Source organism: Bombus huntii, chromosome 8 (assembly GCF_024542735.1).
Source record: "Bombus huntii isolate Logan2020A chromosome 8, iyBomHunt1.1, whole genome shotgun sequence".
NCBI lineage: Eukaryota > Metazoa > Arthropoda > Insecta > Hymenoptera > Apidae > Bombus > Bombus huntii.
In genome coordinates this window covers 12928648-12941536 of record NC_066245.1, presented here as the reverse complement: position 1 = coordinate 12941536, position 12889 = coordinate 12928648, and the positions used below count along the sequence as shown (strand labels likewise).

General features: G+C 44.0%; 2 protein-coding genes and 1 pseudogene across 2 annotated transcripts in view; 2 read left to right on the top strand and 1 right to left on the bottom strand.

The window, feature by feature from the left end:
- Positions 1–12889, top strand: part of LOC126868981 (uncharacterized) — a 269690-nt gene that overhangs the window by 30315 nt on the left and 226486 nt on the right. The gene's annotated exons all lie outside the window — the stretch shown is intronic.
- LOC126868409 (uncharacterized) overlaps positions 1–12889 on the bottom strand; it is a 340260-nt gene that overhangs the window by 220065 nt on the left and 107306 nt on the right. The window lies entirely within an intron of this gene.
- Positions 6709–6827, top strand: LOC126869091 (5S ribosomal RNA; annotated as a pseudogene).

Here is a 12889-nt window from a genome sequence, read left to right as displayed (position 1 = left end):
GTAGTTCAATTTTCGTTACGGATTCTATGATGGGCTTCCGTGGGAATCTTACAGCATTTAGCAACGGCAATTGTGTGTGGTAGCTGATCCATTCTGTATGTAAGTCTGTTGGAAGAGATTCGTCCCAATCTACATTCAATATCCAGACTTGTTGCAAAAGCATTTTTGCTCGGACGATTACCGGAGCGAACAATCCCAGTGGATCATAAATTTGTGCGATGACCGGACTGATTGACCGTTTTGTGACTCGGGAAGTGTCGCTGATCGTCTTGACAGAATATAGAATGGAATCGTCTGCTGAATCTCAAAAGACGCCGAGTGTTTTTAATGTTGAGGACTCGCCGAGATGTAATGTCTTGTTGATGTCTTCCTCTGGTAATCCTCGTAGCAGATCCCGGTCGTTTGATGCCCATTTGCGGATATTTAGGCCCGCTAGCTTGAGTAGTTTCGTTAGGTCATTCCTCACTGATAGGGATTCGTCCTTCGTATCGGCTCCGGTCAACGCATCGTCGACATAGAAGTCTCGCTGCAGGATCTGCGCTGCTATCGGAAATAGAGGTCCCTCGTCTTCTGTCAATTGCTTAAGACATCGAATGGCTAGATGCGGTGCTGCGGATAGACCGAACGTTACGGTGTTGAGTCGGTATGTTTCGATCTCTCCGTTATCGGCGTGCCACAAAATTTTTTGATAAGTACGATCTTCTGGACGTATGATGAATTGCCGATACATTTTTTCGATATCGCCGGTAAGGACATATTGAAATGACCGGAATCTCCAAAAGATGTTTCTCAAGTCCTCTTGTAGTTTCGGGCCAGTATGAAGGGCATCGTTTAAGGAAACTCCAGTGGTGCTTGATGCTGATCCGTCGAATACAACCCAGAGTTTGGTGGTGTCGCTCGACTCCTTGATCACGCCGTGATGTGATAGATAATACCCATGGTCGGTGGACTGATCCGTGTTGATCTTCGTCATGTGACCCAAGTCTAAATATTCTTGGATCAGCGTACTATACGCGGTTTCATACTGGTTATCGCGTTGGAATCGACAATGAAGAGAGACGAGCCTGCTCATTGCAGCGGCCTTCGATGACGCTAGTGAGGAAAGTTTTTCGTTGAATGGTAATGCAACGACGTATCTGCCTTCCTTGGTTCGTCGGACATGGTTTCGGAAATGTTCCTCACATAGTCGTACAGATTCCGAAAGATGAGTAGTGGCCGGTCCCTCGTCGATCTCCCAAAACCGCGCGAGATCCGCTTGCAAAGCCGCTGTGGTTGCGTGGAACGTATTTATCGCGGTTTGGGACGTTGGACTCGCCCCGATAACCCAACCGAACCGTGTTTTTTGCAAACGCAGTTCAGGTTCGTCTGAACTTGTGCTGTGTAAGTGCCTCAACATCTGGTATTCATTGTCCGAAGGAACCGTTGGTATGTTTTATTGTCAGGTACCTCTATGGGTATTTCCTTTAATGAGGGTCATATTATCACACCACACCTTTATTAGACGAAGCGCCCGTCCCATTGACCGCGGCTACGTTGGGCGACAGACTGTCGCCTCGAGCCACTGCTCACTGTCACTAATCGGATTGAATATCTACGATTGTTTAATTACAACTATAGCAGACTCTAGATTACAATGTTAGGGGATTATCCTGAAGTTCCTACGGGGGGGGGGGGGGCTTCGATGTCCTTTCATCTCCGACATATACATATATTACATTCTTTCATAGTTATCCTCTAATGTATTTGACCACATATTCATGTACTTATTTATGTCTATGCACTTATTAATAATTCATACTGTTACGTCAGGCGACACTCTACTTAAACCAGGCCACACATCGCGGGCAAGATGGCAGCCAGATGTCTTCAGGATCCTTACTGCGTCCCTTCAATAGTCTCAAGTACCCTCCATAAATCTTAGAAATTTTCTAGTTGAGATCCTTCAGACCGAACAGATATTCTTTCCCTGAATTGTTTCCTAAAGTTTATGGTCCACCACGGGTTGACACGGGAAAGTTGCCTTTTCTCATGTATGAAGGCCTCCCATTAGCAACTTTATCTCGAGGGCGGTTAACATCCTTCCTCACCCACCACCATAGCAAATAACCAATTAACAACGAAGCCTATTTCCCTCACTCTCTTAGCCAAAATCGTCATCAACAAATCCGATGGTCCCGTGCGCTAGACACACCCGTCCTTAGCTTTCCTCCGCCACATCATCGTCGCCAAACTTCACTGACTTTCCATCTTTCAAACAGTCAACATCCTTTTGATCGGGTTTACACCCGTAGATCAGTTACTTACTTATCTTATACATACGCACCAGCGTAACTATCTTCTTTACAAGTGGTTGGAATAAACTGTGTTTTATAACTTGTTACATCAGTGTCATATTCAAATTAACTACCTCTATTATCCTAACCGAAATAGAGGATCGATCATTTCGTGGCGTCGATTATCCAATCGTAACGGGAATTTACGACTCCCGTTGACGTGCTTTCTTGCGATCGCGTCTCCCCGCGAATGGTCGAAACAATCATTATGACACCAGGTCATCGTCAGGTTAGCGCAACCTCAGGCATCAAGACCTCTTTCGCATGACAAAGCCATCATCAGATTTATCATTACCTCGTGGAAGTAAGTACCTTGTCTTATCAATAATTAATCATCAAATAAATGAGTAGGTAAGCAATTTAATCCATTTCACTAAAACTCATACATTACAGACATCCGATCCTCCATCGCATGACCCTAGGCAGTCATCAATAATCACAACATCCTAAGGTACGCTCTTCCCTTATTAATAGCTCTTTATTAGGTAAATAAATAAATAGATAAGTCGAGAGACCGAGAGGCACCTAAAACCTGTGGAGCCTCTTAATGAGGCTCCATTCTTCCGAGGTACCCCCTCGTAGGGAGTTATAATTTCTTAAAACTGACAATAGTCAATATTCAATATGTACAATTCCATTATAATAAATAAACACAAATTAAATTAAACAGCATATAAATAAATACAGAAATAAATAAATAATTTAATAAGTTAGGTTGAAAACAATTTTAACCATCTAAAAATATGTTGCCAATTTCAATGAAGCTCCTAAGCACGTGTATTACTATTGTCTTAATTTTATTGTTATTTAATCCCAGTTCGTATGAACTTTCCTTGGTTTTTATAGTAACAGTCCATCTACTACCAAGCATTACTGGTATTATTCGTCCTTCTTTCGAGCCATATATTGATTTAAGGTGTTCCAAACATGGGAGGTATTTGTCAACCTTTTCTTTGTACGGTTTCAGGAGGTAATCTGTATTCTCGTAGCGGACTGTAACACCGACCACGTAAAGCCGTTGCTCGTTTTTGACTACGAGATCCGGCTTGTAACGATTACCCCTCATCATTATTGTTGGCTCAACAAATACCTCATCTCGCTCTCTTAGTTTATTGGCTACAAAGTTTTTAACTTCATCGTGCCTTTTAATGCGAAGGCCCTTTGTGAACTGGCATAACCATAGCACATGCCCCAAGGTTTCCGGTTGGGCATGGCACCTTCTACACGTTACATCGATATTTTTGTTTGCCCGGGCTAAGGTGGTTTCGGGGCCAATGGTGTTCGTTCTCAAACGCAAGGCATCGATCAAGCGGGATGGCTTTAGCGAATGGTACTCCCTAAGCCACACGTTGCTCACTTTTTCTTTTACAATGTCAGCGACACCTTGGCCCGGACTTTTTAATCCTGCCCACTCCTTAATGTGCTCTTCTTTTAACCTTCTCTTTGCCTTCTCCACATCTTCCAAGCTGGCTGGCCAATTTATTCTCAGGGACTTAGCAATTTTCTTTAATTTTGTCTCCTCGTCGTCTCCAATTAAACTTGCCACTGCTGGATCTATTGAGCTTTTGATTTTTAAAGCGCTCCTTAGGGTACCGAGCTTCACAATATGTTCGAATCTCGGTAGCCCTAATCCCCCACAGTTCTTTGGGGCGTAGAAAAATCCAGTGGGAGTAGATGGTAACAGGTGCAGTATCGTTTTTATTTCTTGCCTGACCTGGTTATCCATAAGCTTTAAAACACCTTCACTCGGGGGATTTATCAGCAGATAATATATATATAGCGAGGGAAAATATATTTGGTCAATAATTCTATCTTCTGGCATGGCTCCCTTACTCTTCACACCATGCTCAGAATCTCGGGCATTATAATGCCACAATGGATGCCTTTCCAAGGCCCTATCTTAGCGCCAAATACCTCAAGACTTGGTCTAGATCTATACCCGGTATCCTTTCTTTGTCAACTTTAATTGCCTGGTCTTTAATAAACCAGGTATCCTTCTTGGTTATCACCTGGAATGTTTAATTTTTATGGGCTGATATATTCATGCCAAGCCTCTCCAGGTATCTGTGAAGCTCGTCCATCTGGCTTTGTGCCTCCCTTTCATCTTCCCCAAGCAAGTCGATATCATCTGCGAAGGCCAGTACCGAGACTTTGTTTGCTTCATTAATATTGATGCCACAGGTATTTTTCTCAATTGTTTCAAGCAGCGGCTCAAGACATAGATTAAAAAGCAGTGGCGACAAAGGATCGTCCTGCTTAACTTCTCTGAGAATTTCTACTTCGACCCCTATAGTATTATTAGTTTTTGTAGTCATCTTACATCCATTATACATTTTGCTTATTAATTCCATTATGGGAGTTGGAACGCCTTTTCTAGCCAGACACGGTTTTATTGCAGAATGGGGTATAGTATCGAAGGCTTTCGAAATATCCACTATTGTGTACACTCCCCTCGATTTCTTTTGTTATAATTCAGAGCCGCATTAAGCAATTCAATATTTATCTTACATCCACTCTCTGATGTATATCCTTTTTGTCTCGAGCTCTGGTCTACGGGTGTAAGACGGGGTCGTCTTAGCCGTCTATCGAGGATTGATGAGAAAATTCGGCCCAAACTTGGGCCGATCGTAATTGGTCGCCAGTTCTCGACCATATTTCCATCTTTAGTGGCTCTAGGTATTAAAGTTGTCCTATTTTCCTTCCATGCGGTCGGAAAATAGGAACTATACCATAATATATTAAATAAGTTAGCCAAAATTGCAGGCAGGCCAGGCATTAACAACTTTTCTTTTAACAATCCGTCTGGCTCTGCCGCTGTCTTGCTCCTCATTCCTTTAATTTTTCCCTCAATCTGTTCGATGGTAACGGGCATAAAATAGTTGTTCAAAAACAGTTCTGAAGCTCTCTGCAGTTCTGAAGGCAGTTCCAAATTTGTGGGCCCAGTTCTTCCCCACAGAGCTTCATATAACTGTTTTATATCCACCGTATCTGGCGGCTTTCTGGTTGATTCCAGATAAGCCAAATCATCGTTAATTATGGCATCAGCCAACTTTCTGGGGCACTCATAAAAGATCTCCTGGCAACGTGCGTAGGAGTACCTCTTTCTTCTATTTTTATTAGTCCTTTTTCCACCACCCTGTCTATGGTTCTTCCCCTTTTGTTTCTCTAAGGGCTTGTTCTTTTTACTACTCTTATTTTTAAGAGCTCCATATAAAATTGTATAAACGTATCCATGACTTGCTTAATCAATTCCGACTTATTGTCTCTCCCCTTGTCCCAAATCTCTGTCAGCCGAGTATAAGCATCCCTTAAAACAGGGGGCACCTCGGCTTGTCTTTCGATTTCTTTAGCGAGGCATTGCCTCCACTCGTGAACCGTTTCTTCGCTATTAACGCTTATTTCTTGGCGCGTAGACGCCATGGACGGGTCAACGAGATCGCACCCGTCCTCTGTCATTGAGGCTTTCTCCGGAAGGTCCCCTTCGACATTAGCAATCTTTAGCGTTTCTCTCTTATTTCTAATTTGTTTCGCTGTTTTAGTTGTCAAAATTTTGCTCATTTCAACATCGGGGTATTTGTGAATTCTATAAATTACATCCAGCTCCTTCAGGAGGGCAATCTCATCTGCTTTCCATAGTCTACCACTTGCCTCATTGATAGGGGGTCCGTTCCACTACTATTTATTTTTCCCACAGCAGGGTGCCCGCGTCGTTCATTGGTCGAAAGAGCTCTTTGGAATCCCAAGCTCCTGGGGCAAGCGTCACATTTGAATTGACCCTCACCATGTTCCGTGCGGTCCCTACATTTACGAATATGACACTGTGCACCATGGAGCTTAGGGAAACTTTTGTCACATTTGATACAGCCCCATTGAATTGGGGTCTGTACATGGTTTTCATTAAGATGCCTGTCCAGATCTTGCAGCGTCATAAAAAGTAGGTGTATTTCCCTCTTTTCACACCGGACAGGCAACTTTATCCCGCATTAATGGAACTAAAATTCTGAAGTAACTCATGTCCAGGGATGTTGCCAGTTCGTCGTCTGTGGTCCCCTACAAAGCACGGAAAAACAACCAAGAATGCGCAAGAATCGGATTCTATTTCGGAAGAAGACCTCTACGAATTGTTTCGATAAAGATAAACGAAACCCCGAGCACTCCAATCGCAAGAATAGTCTCCCCAGACATGAGAACTAAAACTAATTTGCTATTAGACTCCGGATCAGAAATAAATATCATTAAAAATCCTGCCTTGCCGATTCAGCGATCATCAACGAGCAAGAATCAATCGAAGTTCGAGGAATTACGGCAGCGAGTCTGGTCACCCTAGGGCAGACAGTAATACAGGTTGCGGACCATCCAATTATTTTTCATGTGTGCCAACGCCCTGGCCGCGCTAATTGCACTCGTTCCCGTCAGATCACGAAAGTTAAGCAGCGCCGAGCACGGATAGCGCTTGGATGGGTGATCGCCTGGGAACTCCGTGTAGCGTTGGCGAAGTGCGCTGGGCCCGCCGCGCCCCCCGTGGCGTTCGGGCTTGGGCGCTGGCGTCTCAGCGCCTCGGGGCCGCCAAGCAGTCCGGTAGGGGAACTGGGCTGCCTGGCACGGCGCCTCCAGCGACGAGACGCGGCGTGACAATGGTCACACACCGCTCCATCAGCGGTGGTATTAGGCGCGCGGGGTGGCCCCGTTGCGACGCTCACACCGGTTCCCGGGCCTCTCTCGATCGCAACCGGGACGGTTATCGTGGAGGTTTTAGTCGGTTGGAGTCCGACACTACCACGCCGCTTTCCCCAGAAGCGGTCTGGCGTCCGTGCGGATTTCCTCCACGTAAAATATAAAAAAAAAAGTTATTTTTCATGTAGTTGATGACTCATTGCTGATCGATCAAGACGGAATCTTAGGATCCGAATTTTTCACAGGATGCAAGGCTCGTTTGGTTTACGAGCGAAAGAATATCAAGTGGGGAAATATTTATATTCCCTTCGATACAAGAGAAAAGGTAATCGTGCCAAAATGAAGTTCGGTACCGTGTACTATCAACATTGCAATTCCGGAGGTAAACGAGGGATTTATTCCAGAAATCGAGCCAATTAAGGGAGTCTTTGATATTGCAGTTGTGAGGAACCATCAGAGGCGAGGTTATATGAGAATAATAAATACCACACCTACAATGGTAGTTCAAGAATTTGAAAATCTCACCTCGCTCCCTAGCATGACCTGCAATGCGATTTCAAAATCAAAAGAAAGTAGAGTTGACAAAATAATTGAATTATTACGACTCGAACACTTGAACAAAGAGAAGAGAAGAAACGTCGGAAAATTAATTCGGAAGAATCAAGATAGATTTCATATCCCAGAAGACACGCTGAAAGGAACTGAAGATCTAGAGCATCGAATAATTACAATGCATTATATACCAATTAATATCAAAGAGTATCGTCACTCACCTGCACATCGAGAGGAGATAAATCGTCAAGTTCAAGAATTACTGGCCACTGATGTCGTAGATCCATCGACTTCTCCGTACAATTCGCGAGGAACAAACGTTGGAGATTAGTTATTAATTATAGAAAGCTTAATGATAAAACGATCGGCGATGCTTATCCGCTCCCAACATCATAGAAATATCGGATCAATTAGGAAGTGCGAAATATTTATTCACGTTTGACTTGGCATCAGGCTTCTACCAGATCCGAATGACCCAGGAGAATGCCCACAAAACGGCATTTTCAACACTGTACGGACGCTTTCAATTCAAGAGAATGTCCCTTGGATTAAAAAACGCCCCAACAACGTTTCAACTCTTAATGAACTCAGTGCTATCAGGATTGCAAGAAGTAGAATTATTCATTTATCTGGACGACATAAATCGAGAAAATACGTTCAACAATTTTATAGCAGCATTAATGACAAAACCTATTCTACAATATCCGGATTTTTCCAAACCCTTCAACCTCACGCCAGACGCATCGGGATACGTAATAGGCGGAGTATCGAGTCGGGAACCGATTGGAAAGGATTTGCTAATCGCGAATGCCTCTAACCTACTAAACCCCGCAGAATAAAACTATTCTAGCATAGAAAAGGAATGTCTGGCAATAGTCTACTGCGCGATGCATTTCAAATCACACCTGTATGGTGGGAAATTTACTATAGGCACAAACCACTAGTATGGATGAATTCTATTAAGGATCCCACATCGGGAATTTGGAAATGGAAACTGAAATTATCAGACTGAGTTTGATATTCAATACAAGGAAGGACGATGAAATGCAAACGCAGATGCATTGTTTCGAACAGAGAAAAAGAGATTCGCCAGATCGGCATCCACATCTAAAAAAATTTCAATTGGATGCCTCGACCGAGGACTCTGAAACAACTCTTCAACGAGGAGAAGACGCAAGACCTACGGTACTTGCGGAATTAAAAATTTCGGGAACGCGAGTCTCAGTTACGAGAGTGAATGATCATAAAGTGATATTCGTCGATGTTGGAGTACAACGATATTAATCACATACAGATGTCCAGCGATATCCCCACTAGCGTACGTTCGTGAAATGTACCGTGGCGGCTAGAGCGTGCATGCTCTTTCGAGAATTGTGCGGAAGAAGCATAAGGATATAGATGGAACATTGGGCACATCGAGAAGCTACTAGAAGGTTCTGCGGCACATGCGACGCCACACAGACATCGACACAGGTCACACTCATTACTGCATAGAGTGCGGGGTTCAAAACCTTTTCAAAGGCCATGGGTCACTAAGCCAGTCAGTCTAAGAATAACTAGCCAACTGTCTATATTCCACAACACTCACTTATAATTCCTGTAATAATTGTTTAATAAATATCACATAATATTATTTTAATACAAACATTGTGTCTTCTGCAGATTATTAATCTTAATTCCGAGATTAAATTCTAACAGTCGATATACAGGGCGCTCCGATAGATAAAGGAGCCTTGGGGATGAAGAAAATAGGAAGGCTACCGCGCTACGAAAGACTCATGTTGGAAAGAGCAAGTTTGAATCAGGACTCCGGTAAATACATCGTATCCCTACTCGTAAAGAAAGACCGAAGTATTCCTATAACGCCAGAAAATCTACTAAATTCGTTGAGATCCTTACTGGACGTAGTAAATGAAAAACAATTAACGTCCCTTAGCAATAGCATAGGAAATTTGGAAGAGATACTCTGCGACACACAATCAGGAAATTGAAGGAAGTATTTATGGAAAAAACCATAACAATCACCATCTGCGGGAGTAACTATGACTCTCTTAAGGCAGCTGCATGTCGCTTAATAACGGGGTGTCGCGAGCCTCTGTGGGTTATGGTTGCTCGGGAGCAGGAGGGACTTTGGTCCCGTCTGCTCAAGTCGCACTCCTACCTCCTCGTGGTACCGCCGGTAACATACTCGTTCGCATCAGCGTGAGGTGTATTATCCCCCCGGATGAGACGAGTATGGCTAAACGGAGTGCGGCGACGAAGGAGCGAAAGACAAATATCATCAATCGGCTTGCCGATTTTACGGTGATCCATCACCGTAAAATAAGGGAACAATTTCCCAGTAAGGTACTCGTTCCTTCGATGTTCTTTTTGGTACAACTTGGCTTGCAAAAGTTATGAGATGACCTATATTTGGAGTGACAAAAATATTACACAACAATAATTGTGAATTCTATAAAAGAAATGAAGCCTCGGACGCGGCGTCTTTCGGTCCCGGAGGCGTCGTGGCGGATTCTTCTATTGTTGACGACCCTTTGTCCATGGACATGATTTTTGATATTATGGTACCATTCGTTGGTAGTCAGGTTGCCTGTCCTATCTGTCTGGAGAGGGAAATCAACCAGGGAAATTTCTTTTTATCACTGGCAGACTTGGGCAGGCACCTCGATCAACATCATACGACAGCCCGCATCCACTGGAGATGCCGAGACTGTGGAAAAGGCTTCCCGGAGCTTCATGGGGCCAGGTGCCACCTGCCTCGTTGCAGTGACTCAAGCCAAAGACCTGAAGCCCCATTACAAATGTGAGGCCTGCCCCATGAGCTTTGGAACGCAAAGAGGTTCCATCCACGAGCGACATGCGCATCCTGCCGTTAGAAACGTCACAAGAAGGGGAGCGGACCCCCCAGATAAAAAATAGACGTTTGAAGAGGTGGCTCTCCTGAGGGAACTCTGTGAGATCTATAAGGATCACAGATACCCGAATAAAATAATCAGCGAGATCCTCGCCAACAAAACGATGGATCAAATTAAATACCAACGAAAGAAATTGAGGAAATGAGCTCTCAGGAGGCCTTGAAGAGCCTGGAGTCAGCGGGAATGATTACGATGAATAGAAGCTCCAATTGGAGCAAGCAATAATGACACAAACCGAGGTGCCCCCTGTTTTAAGGTGGGCCCACATTCGGTTGACGAATATCTGGGTTACTCTCAAGGGAAATAGGGAAGCCCTTGTGAGCGATATTAACGACTTTATAAAAACAACACTCTATGAAGCTATTGAGCTCATAAATAAAGATAAATCAGAGAGCAATAAGAAGAAAACAATTAATCGATATAACAATAGGATTGGTCACCATAGTAAAAAGAGAAAGAGTAGAAACGCAAAGAAAAAATACTCCTATGCACGTTGTCAGGAGTTGTTCCTAGAAAATCCGAAGAGGTTGGCCGATGCTGTAATCAACAATAATCAGGCCTTCCTCCAGCCGGCCAGGGAACCACCTGAAGCCGCGGAAGTGAGGAGGCTCTATGAGGATTTGTGGGGCTAGACAGGACCTATTAATGCCTCTGTCCCAGGAAGTAGAGCCTCTGAACTGTCCTTATGCGAGATCATCCCGCCAATTGCTGAAGAGGATGTGGCGGAGAAAATAAATAAAATAAGAAAGAAGGCCAGATGGCTTTCAAAAAGAACACCTTCTGATTCCTGGCCTGCCCACCATCTTGGCGAAGTTATTCAACATGCTATATTACAGTTCTTATTTTCCTCCCGCATGGAAGGAAAATAGAACGACTCTTATTCCTAAAGCGGACAAGCTTAGCAGCCTGGTCGAGAATTGGAGGCCTATAACTATAGGTCCCATTCTCGGCCGTATTTTCTCCTCTATTATTGACGGGAGGATAAGGAAGGGCATCTCATCCTTCCATCCATTCATTCCATCTCGTGCCTTCAACTGCCCCTAACATTTTCAGTCGCATCAGCGTGGGGTATAGTCTCCCGGATGCGGCTGACATGGCTAAACGGAGTGCAGCGATGCAGGAGCGAAAGCCGAAACATCCAATCTCGGCTTGCCGATTACGGTATACTACCGTGAAGTCCTAAACGTAGAATCAAATAAATTAAGGGAACTTGTTCCCAGGCCGATCTAAGACGACAGGAATGTTAATGGCTAAAGATTTGGATTATGATTGGAATTATGTGAGAAGCACAAATTTGCGAAAAAATTGGATACCAGTAATAATGTATTCGGACGCAGTGTCTCTCGGTCCCGGAGACGCTGTGGCGGATTTATCCGCTCAGAAGGGGACCAACGATGACGACTTGGCAATGTCCACGGTCACGAATGCAAAAGTAGTGGTGCAGCTTGTGGGGGACAAGGTGGCGTGTCCGGTATGTGAATAGAGGGAAGTTTACCTCTATTTCATGACACTGTCTGACCTGGATGCGCACCTTAGTCTTCATCATGTGGAAATTCAAATCCCGTGGGGGTGTGTAAATTGCAACCGATCGTTTGCGAAGCTTCATGGGGCAAGGTGCCATTTACCAAAGTGTAAAGGCACCAGTATAAGTATAGAAGGTCTATTTAAATGTGAAGCCTTTCCCATGAGCTTCGGCGCCCAGAGAGGGTTGTCCACACATGAACGGCATGCGCACCCTGCCATACGAAGCGTTAAAAGAAGAGGAACGGACCTCCAAATACAAGATTATAGAAAGAAGGGGAAGTAAATCTCCTGAGGAAGCCTAATGAAATTTACAAAGACCACCGATTTCCCAATGTGGAAATAAGCAAAATCCTCACCACGAAAACGGTGGAACAAATAAAGAAAAAGAGATTGACAATAAAAGCAAATGGTGAGGATACGAGCTCTCAGGAGGTTGCTCAGGAAACAGAGGGAGGGTAGGATCTCGTTACTTCAGGCAATGCGCCAGAAACAAATATTAACGAAATCCTTAGAGAAGAAACTATTGTAATATCGGAATATATTAAAGGTGTAATTTTATCCGATTAATTATAATTTATTAATAATGGATTGAAAATACAGATATTAGTTAGACAGAGAAACGATGATTGATTAACAGGAAAACTAAATGCAACGCTCGTATTTACATCAAATAACTTGACAACTATTTGGTAACTCTCTCTTTCTCTCTCTCACACTAGCAACTCTAACACTCGACAACACTCGCAACTCAATTCTAACGACTCTATGCTTCGACGTCTCGATCAACTCTGCCCCTCGCCAATGCATTCTTGCTCGGTCGTGCTCGCTCTTGCTCTCGTCCTCTCTCTCTCTCTCACACACACACACACTTTTCGGCTCACATACTCTGGC